Source organism: Pogona vitticeps, chromosome 1 (genome assembly GCF_051106095.1).
Source record: "Pogona vitticeps strain Pit_001003342236 chromosome 1, PviZW2.1, whole genome shotgun sequence".
Lineage (NCBI taxonomy): Eukaryota > Metazoa > Chordata > Lepidosauria > Squamata > Agamidae > Pogona > Pogona vitticeps.
In genome coordinates this window covers 124,012,373-124,026,009 of record NC_135783.1, presented here as the reverse complement: position 1 = coordinate 124,026,009, position 13,637 = coordinate 124,012,373, and the positions used below count along the sequence as shown (strand labels likewise).

The following is a 13,637-nucleotide window of genomic DNA, read 5'->3' as shown; positions in this document are numbered from 1 at the left end:
GATTTATTCACCAACTGACCTACCTGTCAATAATGGACAGGCTGTCATCTAGACATTGAATCGCAGTCTCCATGGCCAATTATGATATTATATGCTGGGATATACAGCCCGAGGACATCTGGAGGAAGACAGGCTTTCCACCCATGACAGAAGGTTGGATTTCTTTGCCCCTTGCTCTTCTGGAAGCTGGCATGAAAGCAAATTCAGAAGACCCTTGCCAAGATTTCCCCACTGTTCCTCTAACAACCCAATAATAGCAGGTAAAGGTAAAGGTAAAGGTTCCCCTTAACAATTTTTGTCCAGTCGTGTTCGACTCTAGGGGGCGGTGCTCATCCCCGTTTCCAAGCCATAGAGCCAGTGTTTTTGTCCGAAGACAATCTCCTGTGATCACATGGCCAGTGCGACTTAGACACAGAACGGTGTTACCTTCCCACCGAAGTGGTCCCTATTTATCTACTCACATTTGCATGCTTTCGAACCGCTAGGTTGGCGGGAGGTGGGACAAAGCGACGGGAGCTCACTCCGTCGCGTGGATTCGATCTTACGACTGCTTGGTCTTCTGACCCTGCTGCACAGGCTTCTGCGGTTTAGCCCGCAGCGCCACCACGTCCCTTTTAATAGCAGGAGCACCATAAAATAAGACTACAGCAATAAACAGCAACAATAGCAAGAGCTCCTTTCCATTTTCTTTCTATATTAACCTCTTAATTTGTGTATTGAGGAATGGACTGAATGAGCTTTGTTTGGAAAGTAATTCTGTAGTGTGAGCAAAGTAACTAAGAAGGCCAATTAATTCTCTTCCTGAATGCTCAGCATGCACAGCAAATGTTTGTAAGGTCAGGATGCCACAGGCTTTCTAAATATGCTGGGGTAAATTGTCCATTCCCAGTATGATGTAGTGGGTCGAGTGACAGACTAGTACTCTGGAGAACAGGATTTGAATCTCCACTGACCATGGAAACTCGAGGGGGTGGGGGGGTGGGGAAACAGAAGCTGGTAAAACTACTCTTTAAATACCTCACGTACAGTACCTTGAAAGCCCTACTAAGGTCGCTATAAGTCAGTTCTGACTTGATGCCACGGAACAAGAAACCTGTAGAAGCTGTGTTTAATAAAATCCTCAGAATCCTGTATTCCCTTTCACCAAACGAAGTGTGGTCCTTTTCCACAGCACCTATCATTCTCCATTTCTTCAGTGGTCAGATTTCTGTAGAAAAATCGGGGCCGTTGAACCTCTGTAGCTCCGGACAAAAGTGTTCTGCAGAGCAGCCCTAAAGAGGTTTCCTTGTTTGTGTTGTTAGAAATGTCTGGGGCCTGAGCAGAGACCTTGTGAGCAGCTAACACATACCAACTGAGGAAGGATCATGAGTTCCCTTGATGGCAAAGGGTGTGAGCCAGCAGTTAAGTAGGTCCTGGCAAGGCCTTGTCTTCCGTAAGGTCAATGCAGGTCGAGCGCATTTTGACTCTGACTGTGGCCATTCCTTTGCAAGCTACTAAACACTGTTTACTGTATCCTCCACTACTGTAAACTGAATTTAATCTTCAGCAGACCGAACCCAAACAAACAAAATACCTTTCAAGTGGCCATCAGTTGACAGCACCTCAGACGGGACAGACAGAGGATCCTTTCACAGTCTGTAAGGTGTGTCAGAAGAGTAAGTAAGAAATATACAGCTTGGCAGAGAGATCACAGTTTGGCTGCAGTATTTCTTGCACACGTATGCATGGGGGGGGGGGGGAAGGGACCCTCCTACCTTCACAGAACTAGATTTGTTATACAGTATTTTTCTGCCTTGCCGTCTTCTTCCTGTCTTGTGTTTACTCATTGAATGACACAGGAGATATGATCTATCATTCTGGAGGCAGCTGTGCTTCCAGAAATATTTCACAGAGAAAGGGCTTGGCTTAGATGACCCAAGTGGAGCCCACTGGATTGGGTTGAACAGGGTTTCTTAAAGTCAAGCAAAGGTCCAGTGTACCATTTGGTGTGATACTTGTATCCATACGGCATACACATCTCAAGTGACCTTATTTGGTCTGCCTCCCTTTAAAAAAAAGAAGAAAAGAAAGAAAGCACACACACACCCGAACCCCCTCCTATCTCCTTCTGGAAGGAAGCTTTTAATTTAAATGTGCCCCCCCCAAAAAAGGTAGGGTACATTTGTGCTTTTTAAAAAACTTTGTCGTCCCCCCCCCCCCTGGTCTGACCTCCACAGAGGAGCAAAGGAAGTTTTTAATTTCCCAGTATCATTAAGTGGCTAAGCTTAACAATATCAGAAAACTGAAACCGGATGGGCTATTTAAAGCAGGAATTTCCACTTTGATTCAATCCCAGTGATTGCACATCCTGGAAACCAACCAAAATGGAGCAATGAAAAAGAGAAGCCCCTGCCAGAGAGCCAGTAAGGTGCAGGTAGGAAGGCTCCGAGGACAAGCTGGGTCACTCTGGCACTGGAAAAAGCAGTGCCCTAGCCTATCTCTCTCTCCTGCCCCCCCCCAGCAGACCAAACAGTGGGACAAATACCAGTGAAATCACCCAAAAGTGCTTGTGAAAAAAGGGCAATCCAAATGTTAAAGCATGCAGCGGGGGGGGGGGGGGAGGGAGAGGGGGAGAGAATGCCAATCAGTACTGTACTTGTTAGTGTTGCAGAGCTTTGAATTTCTGATAAAATTCCTTTTTGGTATGCACAAGCAGCACACAGGGGCTATTTTTGAAATCAAAGGCTGGAAGGAACTATCAGTTAGTGCTGGATAAACAATCGCCCCAGCCCAGAAAAGTCTCCCGATCACACAAACCACAGACAGCATGTGAGATTGCAAACAAAACTCTAACAGTTAGGACTTTGTTCATGCAGCATCTACTGTAGCGGTCCAGAACTGCAGGAGACAACAGAAGCAGGGGCAGATGCATACAGGGGACCCATCATTTCCCCTTCCCGAGGTTGTGAGCAGCTGCCTACCCACCTGTCTGCCCCACACACACACCCAGGTGGAAAAGGACAAGCAGTAAACTCAAGAGATCATCCAGCCTTCCCTGCCAGCCAGTTAGGAAAAAATGTGAAGCATTCTCCCTCTTCAGGAAGGAGGAATGGGGTACAGTCAAAAGTGGCACCACAGCAGGATAGTAGTGGGGAGTAATGGGATAGTGATGAGGAGATAGGGGAGTCAGCCTGGAGATAATAGGTTTTCAACATGATTCCGCTTCTGCTCCTTTTGTCCCATGCACATCTGGACGGCTAAAGAGAATTCACCCAGGAAGCCTGATTTCCATGGCTGCAAATTGCAGCAGATCAATCCATATTTGTCCTGCTGTGGTATCACATCCTTAGGTGACTTTAAAACAGGGCTGGGGAAATGTTAGTCCTCCAAAGTATAGCTTTGACATTCTTTTCCATCCCTGGCTGGGACTGAGGGGAACTGGAGAACAAAACATGGGGCTTAAAAGAAGATTGGAGGATAAGGCTGGTCCCATCACCTCCTAGCACGTAGAAGGGAAAGATATGGAGGCATGATCATTGCAGATGCAGACAGCAGCCCCAAAATTAAAAGACGCTTGCTTCATGGCAGGAAAGTGATGACACACCTAGACAGCATCTTAAAAAGCAGAGACATCACCTTGCCAACAAAGGTCCACATAGTCAAAGCTATGGTTTTTCCTGTCGTGATGTATGGGAGTGAGAGCTGGACCATAAAGAAGGTTGACCATCGAAGAATTGATGCTTTTGAATTGTGGTACTGGAGGAGGCTCTTGAGAGTCCCCTGGACTGCAAGGAGAACAAACCTGAAGGAAATCAACCCTGAGTGCTCACTGGAAAGACAGATCCTGAAGCTGAGGCTCCAGTACTTTGGCCATCTCATGAGAAGAGAAGACTCCTTGGGAAAGACTTCGATGTTGGGAAAGTGTGAAGGCAAAAGGAGAAGGGGACGACAGAGGACGAGATGGCTGGACAGTGTAATCAAAGCCACCAACATGAATTTGACCCAACTCCGGGAGGCAGTGGAAGACAGGAGGGCCTGGCGCGCTCTGGTCCATGGAGTCACAAAGAGTCGGACACAACTTATTGACTAAACAACAACAACATGCTTGCCTCTTCCATGTAAGGGGCAGTGTGCGATGAGAGTGGGTTAATTATGCTAATCTCCCATTCATGCTTTGTCCAAGAGGCACTACATTCGCATCGGGGTGGGGGTGGGGAATTTACTGTCACAGATAGGCTCTTTCCATAGCAGTTTTGTCTCCTTTCCAGGGGCAGGGAATTCAAAGTAGGCAGGTTTTTCTAGTAAGGAATCTTCACCCCAGGGAATCTAAGTCCAGCATAGAGCTTGAATAAAGCATAGGAAATATAAAAAGGGAAAATGCAGCAATACTAACAAGTCAACATGATGTATATAAGGAAATATTAGCATATAATACACGAGCAGAATGTTCCTGCCATGGAAATAAAGATAGACATGTTGTTTAAGAGCACTTTCAGAAGACAAAAAGGCCTGTAATTTATAGTCCTTAAGTAATGCTTTGGCTGGATAGCTCAGTAAGTTAGGTATCCAGCTTCAGGGCCAGAGGTTGGAAGTTTTGTTCCTCGCTGTGCCTTCTGTGAGCCAGAATAATAGAGGGAAATACTCTAGTGGCCACATCTGATATTGCACCATGAAAATACATAGTACAGGTGAGGATTTCTATGACTTAACAATGTCAGAAATATGCAAGCATTTATGACCTTAAAATCGTTCTATTATGGCCAGTTAAAAAAATATGACTTTACATTTTGCTGAAATTAGTGTCCAATTTTTTTAAAATCTGTTCCTATACACACAGTTAAAAACTGAAAGTTTTGTTCTTCTTCACTTCCAGTACAGAAGGGCCAGTATTGAAGGAATCAAACGAACGTGAGTGTAAAATGGTCATAGTTTCTGTCGACAGCAGAACTGCATTGAATGATCACATGCATCTTGAGGTTATCACACTCAAAACCCTTTCTGTTGTCCATCAGCATATTCTTGTATCTGGAGAAAGTCCGTTCAACATCACAGGAGGTTATAGGAACAAATCTGAAAAAGCCAACTCAGCTGGAGAAAATTCTGTCTTGAAGTCATCAAATTTTGCTTCAAGTCTGTTTATAATGTTACTTATTTTGCAAAGTGTTAAATCACCCTGTTTGTTTCACAATTTTTGATGTATCACTAAGTTCCATCCCTACACTTTCAAGCCAGCCGATTGCTCTTGGTAATCCACTGAAGTTATTGTTTATATAGGCCAAGTTTCCAGCAAAGGTTTCAGAAAAGGAATCTTGTACAATCTTGATGAAGGAAGATTAACAGCAGCATAGCAATAGTGGAATTGGTTGTTGTGGGTTTTTTGGGGGCTCTTTGGCAATAGTGGGATTGTTTACTTTTTGGAAAGTATCATATGTTAGAAGAAATATTTCACCAGGCTTGTTACATTTCAGAGTGCCAATAATAACATCAGCTACAAATTTTCCATTCACATCGCTTGTTTCATCTTTTGAAACCCATATCCTATTGTTGTCAATGGCAGGTCTTATATTTCCTAATGCATCTTCATAGCAAGCAGAGAATGCATTTTTCCTTACAGCTGATTCCTTTGGAATTGGGTGACTGGTGTACTTCTCCAAGAAGTGTCCGAGGCTAACACTATCTAATTTCTTTAAAGGAATATTTGCATAACCATAATTGTATAGAGATTCTTACAAAATTCTGAATGGGTACTGGATGAATCTGCAGTTGAAGAAGAAACTCTCTCAAAAATGAGATGTTGCCTGTTCTCAGCAAAGATAAATCTTGCTAAACAACTCCTGTGTTTCATGGTATCACAAAGTTGTTGAATATGAAAATGCTTTTGGGCTGACACGTTAACTTCACACAATTTACAAAACAAAATATCACCATCACGACTGAAAATCTGCTCCCCAAACTCTTGAGCAAAACGCCATAATTTTACACTTGCTGAACATCTACTTTTCGGCATGTTGAATTCATTGGGAGGGTTGCCGATGACCAAAATATGATTAAAAATAAAACATTTATTACAAAATTAAGCAGAAAATTGACAAGCACATTTTTAAAAAGATCAAAATATGACATTTCAGGCAAAATAAAACCCACATAATTCTCATCAGATTACTCATAAACATTTTAATTTACATTAATTTTAATGTTTTAATTGTTTTAAGAAATATTTTAATATATGGTATTTTATACTGTTTCTTAAAATGTTTTTAATGTTTTTAGGTTTTAATGTTGTACGCCGCCCAGAAGCCACTGGCAATGGTGCGGCTAAAAAATATTGTAAATAAATAAATAAATAAATAAATAAATAAATAAATAAATAAATAAAGATTTAAGAAATATCATAAAAATCCTTGGCCTAATAATAATCAGACGCTGTCAAGTCACTTCTGACTTATGGCAACTCAGTTCAGAATACTCAGAAGTGGTTTACCCTTCCCTTTTTCCGGACTGTGCAGCTTGCCCAAGGCCACACAGGCTGGCTCTATTTGCAGGAGGCATGGTGGGGAATTGAACTTGCAACCTCTGGCTCCACAGCAAAATAGTATATGTCACAAAATTGATCAGAAATGGCATGAAACTGGAAAACATGAAGATAAAATGCCCCTACAAATACTTTAAAGTCCCCTTTAAAAGTAACATCTGAAAGTCATAAGGAAGTTAATAATAGCACAAGAAGTAACTAGTTACAAGAACTAGTTATTTTCAAACTTTGTTTGGGAAGCTACATTGTCCACCTATGCTCCAAACATTTAGTGAATAAGATCATATAACATATTATTTAAAAACACACACACAGAGAGAGAACACATTGTACAGAACACAACCGTAGTTTAATTTTATTGCTTTTGTATCATATGTTTTCTTCAGGCAATTTACAAAGGTTTCAATCTCTTGTCTAATCATAGAGTTACTATCTCCTTAGCTTCATAAATATAATTTACAAGTAAGACCTTCTAAATTACAACAACAACAATAATTCCTGTTCTGTGTTCCCCAGAGCTTCATTAAATTCCTTTTTTGAATACCAGCTTTAAGAATTCCCCCAGCCAGCAAGGCCAGTAGCTAGCAGATTCTAGTTCTTATAGTGCATAAAAGTAATTTTGCCAATCTCTGATCCCTTCTTCCAGGATTCCAGGCAAATAATCATTTTCCCCAGGCAGAACAGTCCAGAATCTCCTACCTTCTAATTTTGCAACTGCCATCACCATCATCACCACCACACCCTGTGTCATGTGTATGGTCTATCTTGGCTTGTTTCTTGCCCTGTTGGTCATACCTTGGCACATATCTTTCCAGACTGGCTCCATAGCTCTGTAGACATTTCACCAAGGAAATGATTTGCTATAAATGTGCTTATCTGAGGAAGTGTGCATCATTTCTGTAATACAGCAGCAACCTTGAAACATTCTGTCCTGGAAAATACAAATGGCGGAGTCTTCTTCTTCCCATGTCACGATGTCAAATTATATCTACAATAGAATGGGAGGTTCAGTAGAACCAGGAAAAAAATACGTCTGTGGGCAATTTAAGAGCCATGGAGCCCACTGCTGTGGCAATAGAGAGAGGCTCTGGTTCTGAAAAAACTCTTAGGAAACATATGCAGTTCATCATGTACCAAAAATTTATTTGGAAGATTATGACCTGAAAAACTGTATTCCATTTTTAAAGATATCAGAGGAGTTTGAAGCTTTAGTACCGTATGTTTGTCATAGACTGATCAACATTTTAAAGTACACCTACATAACTCCTACAGTTCTTCAGTCAGTATGATCTGTGGTCATGTTGGCTGGAGAATTCTGGGAGCTGAAGTCTGAAAAAAAGAGAGGAATGTTTGTAAGTATTACTGATCCTTATTTGACCATTTTCTCTATACCAGGCATGAAAAATGTTTGGCATCCAGTTATTTTGGCCTTTAACTCTTATGGGCCTCACCAGGCATAGTCAAGGGTAAGAAGAGGCAGCAGGAGCAAAATTTAACCACTCCAAAGTCCACAGAGTAACATAAACATTTCATTCTCAGAGTGATACATCATGAAGTGGACAAGCAAGAGTAACCTGTAACTCTTGCTTCTTGTTGTTTAGTCGTGTCCGACTCTTCGTGGCCCCATGGACCAGAGCACGCCAGGCCCTCCTGCCTTCCACTGCCTCCTGGAGTTTGGTCAAAACTCTTGCTTACCTGATTTTAATACAGAGAAATGCTTAAATTCTCCTTGATTCATTGAAGGGAGGCTGGAAAAAGTTAAGGCAACACCTATGGTATTAAACAATCCGCTTTAAAAAGTGGCAGCTGGAAGGAAGCTAAACCATGGAGGTTTCCCGGGTTCTTCTCACTGCACTAGCTGTGTGAGCTGACCTCTAGGTAGGACCTGGGAACTCTGTCAACATGGCAGAGACTGGGAGTGTGGTACAGAGAGTTTTAGCGCTGAAAGAAGATCTCAGCCATACTCAAAATCCTCAAAAGGTATTCTTCTTATTATTACTATTTGCTATTGTCATTTTATTTTCATGTTTTGGAATCATATTGTGTAGGGTTTTTTTCCTGCTGTGTAGGAAGGGAGACCATTGCAAACATATAAAAAAACAGTTATCAGTTGTATTCAAGTGATGTGTGCTGGAAAGCCAAGAGAACTTTTATCTATAATAAAAATGTTTCATTTGCTCAATGCAGAAGGTGCTATCCTGGTAAGAATTTATTTTTTTAGTTCTTCTTAAAGGCTAATATGTCATATGTCTCAGCAAATTTTTGAACCAACCAGCTAGTCATAGAAACTGCATTTAATGATGATGTTCTTTTTCTCCTTCTCCGGCCATTTCCAAATCCATTTGATATTTCAAGAAAGTACAGGAATCTTTATTTAGTTTTGAAGGTAAGCTTATTTTCTGTGGCCGTGGCTTGCAGTCAAGCAAACCTTGAGCGAGGTGCAGGTTCAAGCAAGGTTTCCAACCTGAACCTTTGGGTGGCTGAGATGAAACAACATTAAAATGGGCTTCTGCATGTTTCTCTCACTGTTCAGTCAAATTAGGAAATAACCTCTTGGGATCCAAGCAAAGGAATGTCAGAGCCATTGTGCTGAAGTAGCTGCACAGGTGGCTTTGGGAGGAAGAAATGCAAATTTCAGTGATTTGCTCCTCTGAGAAATGTTTTCGGTTAGTGGTTCCCAACCTTGGCTTCCCCACTCAGGTGTTCTTGGATTGCAACTCCCAGAAGCCAGGCTAGGGCAGGCTAGTGTTTCTGGGAGTTGCAGTCCAAGGGCACCCAAAGTTTGGAACCATTGTTTTAGGTGGACTTGGATGTTATGCCTGCCTTGTCCCCCTGACCGACTTGAGAAGGCTGAAGTGGGAGCTTAGAAAAACCAGCGAGCTCTGGGGAGGAAACGTTACAGGCAAAGACACTGTTTGGATAGAGTGTGCTATGAACCTTGAACTGTGCTTGATGGGGCGACATTCTTCTGAAAACACAGGCCTGCAGTTCGACTGACCAAACTAGTCGGCAGGGTGCTAAAGTTATTTTAAGGGTGGGCGTTTCAGGGTTATTTTGTCTTTTAAAAGAAATGAATTCATTTAAATCAACGTGTGTCTATAGCTTGCAGTGCCGTCTTCAGGCACTACCTGATCCTCTTCTTTTTTTTAATAATAACAAGACAGGAAGCAGCCCTAAAAAAACCCCACTCCTTCACATGCTAGGGCCTCTGTTGAGCCAACTGCATGTTCTCTTTTTCCTCTGCAGGCCCCAGAGCTCTTCCAAAGATTCAGAAGTGGGAGAAGGAAATGTTTCTGCTCCCTGGTATATTGGGGGAAGGAAGAGAGGTGTGGAGAGGAGACACCTCAGTGAGCACTAAGGTGTATAATGTGTGGTATGGAGGGAAGAGAAGAAACAAGGGGGAAAGAAGGACAAGAGATGGAGGAGAGAGAACAGTGCAGGAGGGGAATTAAAGGTTTCAGCTGAAGCTGGTACTTTCTCTAGTGTGGTATCAACAACAACAACAACAACAACAACAAGTGTGCTGTCAAATCAATTTTGACATATGGCGGCCTTTTCCAGGGTTTGCCAGGTAGAGCATACCTGGAAAACCTGGTTTGCCCTTCCCTTCTTCTGGGGGCGCCCTGGGACTGTGCAGCTTACCCAAGACCACACAGGCTGGCTCTACTCACAGGAAACACAGTGGGGAACTGAACTCTATTTACATTTAAATTTGGAAACATGCTAGGATGACTGTGGTGTCTGGGGATGATGGGAGGACACCAAGCTGGAAACATTCCTGCAGCTGATCACTGTTTCAGAGGGCCAAATCCTCTACAGACTTACTAGAAGTATGGCCTGCTGAACGCAGTGGGGGTTATTTCTAAAAAGGCGTGCATCAAAGACAAGGCCAACTAAAGTTTAAAAGCCAAAGGCAAGGTCAACTAAAGTTCACTTGAGCACTCTGCTGTTTTCACAGATGTGAAAATTATTTGTAACAAATTTCCTGCTTATGAATGTAATAATAAACACAGTAACAGTAGGGAAAAAACTAACAAAACTACAGAGATCTGCCAGATGAAATATCTCGCTTGTGGTTGAGATATACCACAATGGTCCCCATCATCATTGGGGCTTTGGGAACAATATCAAGAAATTTTAAACAGTAGTACAAGCAGTTGCAGATTCCAGAAATAACATCATCAGAGATACAAAAAATTGGCAATATTAGAAGAGCATATGTACTGTGCTAATACTTAGATTTTTGATTAAAACTTTTATCTGTTATTATGTAACACCAGTCAATGTTTTTATAATTGTGATTGACTGTTCCTGGAGTTTTTACATAATATGTCATCAATTCAATTCAAATTCATGGTGGCCCTTTCCAAGGTTTACTAGGTATAGAGTACTTGGAAGTGGTCCACCATTATCTAGACAGCTACTCATGGAATGAGCTCCCAAAATATTCAGGGATGGGGCAGAGGGCTAACCGTATTGGCTGGCAGAGGCCATGCAGGCTGGGAAAGTCTCAAAGTTATAGTTCAGAAAAGCAACTTTCCCAAGGTGTGCTTGGATGACATCTGATTGTGAACAATTCTCTGTGTCAAAGTGGTTTTCTATGCTGGGAGCAACCTTTGAATTACCTCTTAATAGTTCTCAGGTATCGGCTTTTTCTGCATTCAGGAGTGTTTTTCTTTCTCTCTCTTTTGGCCCAGTCTAGCTACTGGCATTTAGACTGCCCATTTATAGTACAAAGTAAATGGAGCTGTCTGTCCTGCGCTATTCCCATACATAGCGCTGATGTCATTGCCGACTCAGCTATTCCATGCTTTCTAGAGAGAGGGAGCGAGGGAGCCCAGAGGCACTTCCCATAAAAGGATGGCTACAAAATCTGGGTTTATTCTATGTGTGTGTTGGGGACTTGCTAAATCAGATAACAGATCACTGTGGGTAACTAACCAGCGGTGTTAATAGTGGGAAGGTTCTCCCTGGTATTTCTTAGATTTAATAGGAAGATAAATAGTAGTGTGATTCTCATTGGATCTAAGGAGATTTGCTTTGGGAGTTCTTATTGAAAGGCAATGACTGAACAGCATTCCTGATTTAATATTGTGATAAAAACAGAATACAGATATAGTGGCCTTTCTTTTTCTGTGTTTTCAGAATGTGTTTCCTGCCTCCCTCTTCTCCAGTTAGCAATTGGCTTTGCTAAAAGACTGGTCTGATAAGGAAGAATACAGTAGAGACCAAAGGTGTTCTCTCTGTATGTGTGTCTAGTGCCACTATTACCCAAAATTTAATCTATCGGTTCCCAGCTAATTTCTTTAAATACACAAAAAGGTAACCAACCACTATAAGTTACAACAAAACAGATAATAACAAAACAATGAGAGTCAATTCCTCTTATTCTTCCTCTTGTATTGATAGTTTGGGACCCGGTGTACCTGTCAGTGAGTCCTTTGATATAAGAGTAGGAAAGAATGAACGTTGAGCCTAAGGGCCACCAGTTGTTGACCCTGTGTGTATTCCCTGTACAGAAACAGGGAAGTGCTTTTGGACAAATCTGGCTAATGCTATTCTTCCCAAGTGCTCGACTAACAGTAGAACAAATTTATTTGCAGAGTGGGTCTGACATGAATTTTTTTAGGATGCAAATTTAATACTTTTCTGCTCTAAAATTAAAGTGACAACTATATATCTGGCACTCTTGCTGGCTGTACAATATCTTATCTATATACTGGAGCTAATTCGAATATCAGCTTTGATACTGCAGTCACTGCAAAAGCTGCCACACAGTTAGGAAATAGTGTTGCTCTCCAAAAATGGTTGTTAGTTCTTGAAATACTGTAATAGGCATTTCACTTCTTTCTGAAGTTGCCCACCAGGGGGAGAAAAACTCCTCTCTGCTTTTCTTCATCTTCCTAGCCTTTAAAAAAAAATTATGCCAAATGTTTGTTCTGTAATTAACTTGTTTACACTTTTTTTAAAATGTCAAAATACTTTCTGACTGAAATACTAAGCAACAAGGGAGAAGGTTTCCTTATAATTCTGTTTAGAAGCTGACTCTGAATAGCAGAACAATAGTTCTCCTGAGATTATTCAGTCTGATCTCTTTAAATTTTGTAAACAGATTTAATTTCAACATGTTGTTGTCAATGTTTCAGAACATTGCTCTTGATACAGAATTACCAAGTGTCCAGTTTCACAGAGGACAATCCTATATTTGAAGGCATCTCCAGTTGTTTATAGTATTTGTTCCAAATGTGCACATAATGGCCATAAAATCCCATTTCTTTGTACAGTATACTAAATTGTAGTTGAATGGGCATATTGAATCAAGGGAGATTTAGTGAGTCAGCTCTTCTCTGGCTTATGTTGATTCAAATGGCCCTCCTTTCATTGCAACTTACTGTGTTAAAGTAAGTTATAATTCGAGTAGATCCATTTGAATCAGTGGAATTTATGGAGGAGTTGACTCACTAAATCCACAATGATTTGGTGAGTCAGTTACACTATGCAACAGGATTTTGGATATAGATCAGTACATGCAAATTTCAAGTCAATCTGTGGCATCTGATTTTGGGTGTATACAGTATCTGTGATGCCTTCCTGTTTTCTTAAGTAATCTGTATTACACATGTGTATGTGGCCACTTTAGCTCAACCTGGCTTTAAAAAAATGATACATAACACACAAGACAGCTTCTAGAAAATGGTCCTTTGGTGGTTCATGGTGGGCCTTTCTAGATGTAGTAGCATCTTTCTATGTGGCTCTGCATGGCGCTGTCTAGCTGCCCTGGTGTTCATCACACTTCAAAAATGCAGTCAATCAAGCCTACATTGCTTATTATAAAGTGTGCAGTATTGTTGTACATTAAAAATGAAAAGTTCCCAAGCACAGAAGGAACAGGAAAGGAATGTGTGGCACAAGGTCAGCTGTGCTATGTGTATCGAGTGATGTGGCTGTCTCAGGTGGCAAGTATGAGATGGTGTAAAACGGCAGCAAATTATTAGTTACTTTGATGTTTTCTGTCTATTGCCAGGAGTAGGAAGAGGTGTGTTTGGTACAGGTTTTTGGCTTTCTGTACCAAAACAACTTGGCTGGCTTAGGGTATAGTGCACCATTACTTGGTTGAGCTGGGGGA

General features: G+C 41.5%; 1 protein-coding gene across 2 annotated transcripts in view; it reads right to left on the bottom strand.

Annotated features, from left to right (window-relative positions):
- The window catches only part of KLHL31 (kelch like family member 31), a 39,757-nt gene that overhangs the window by 18,915 nt on the left and 7,205 nt on the right, over positions 1-13,637 (bottom strand). The window lies entirely within an intron of this gene.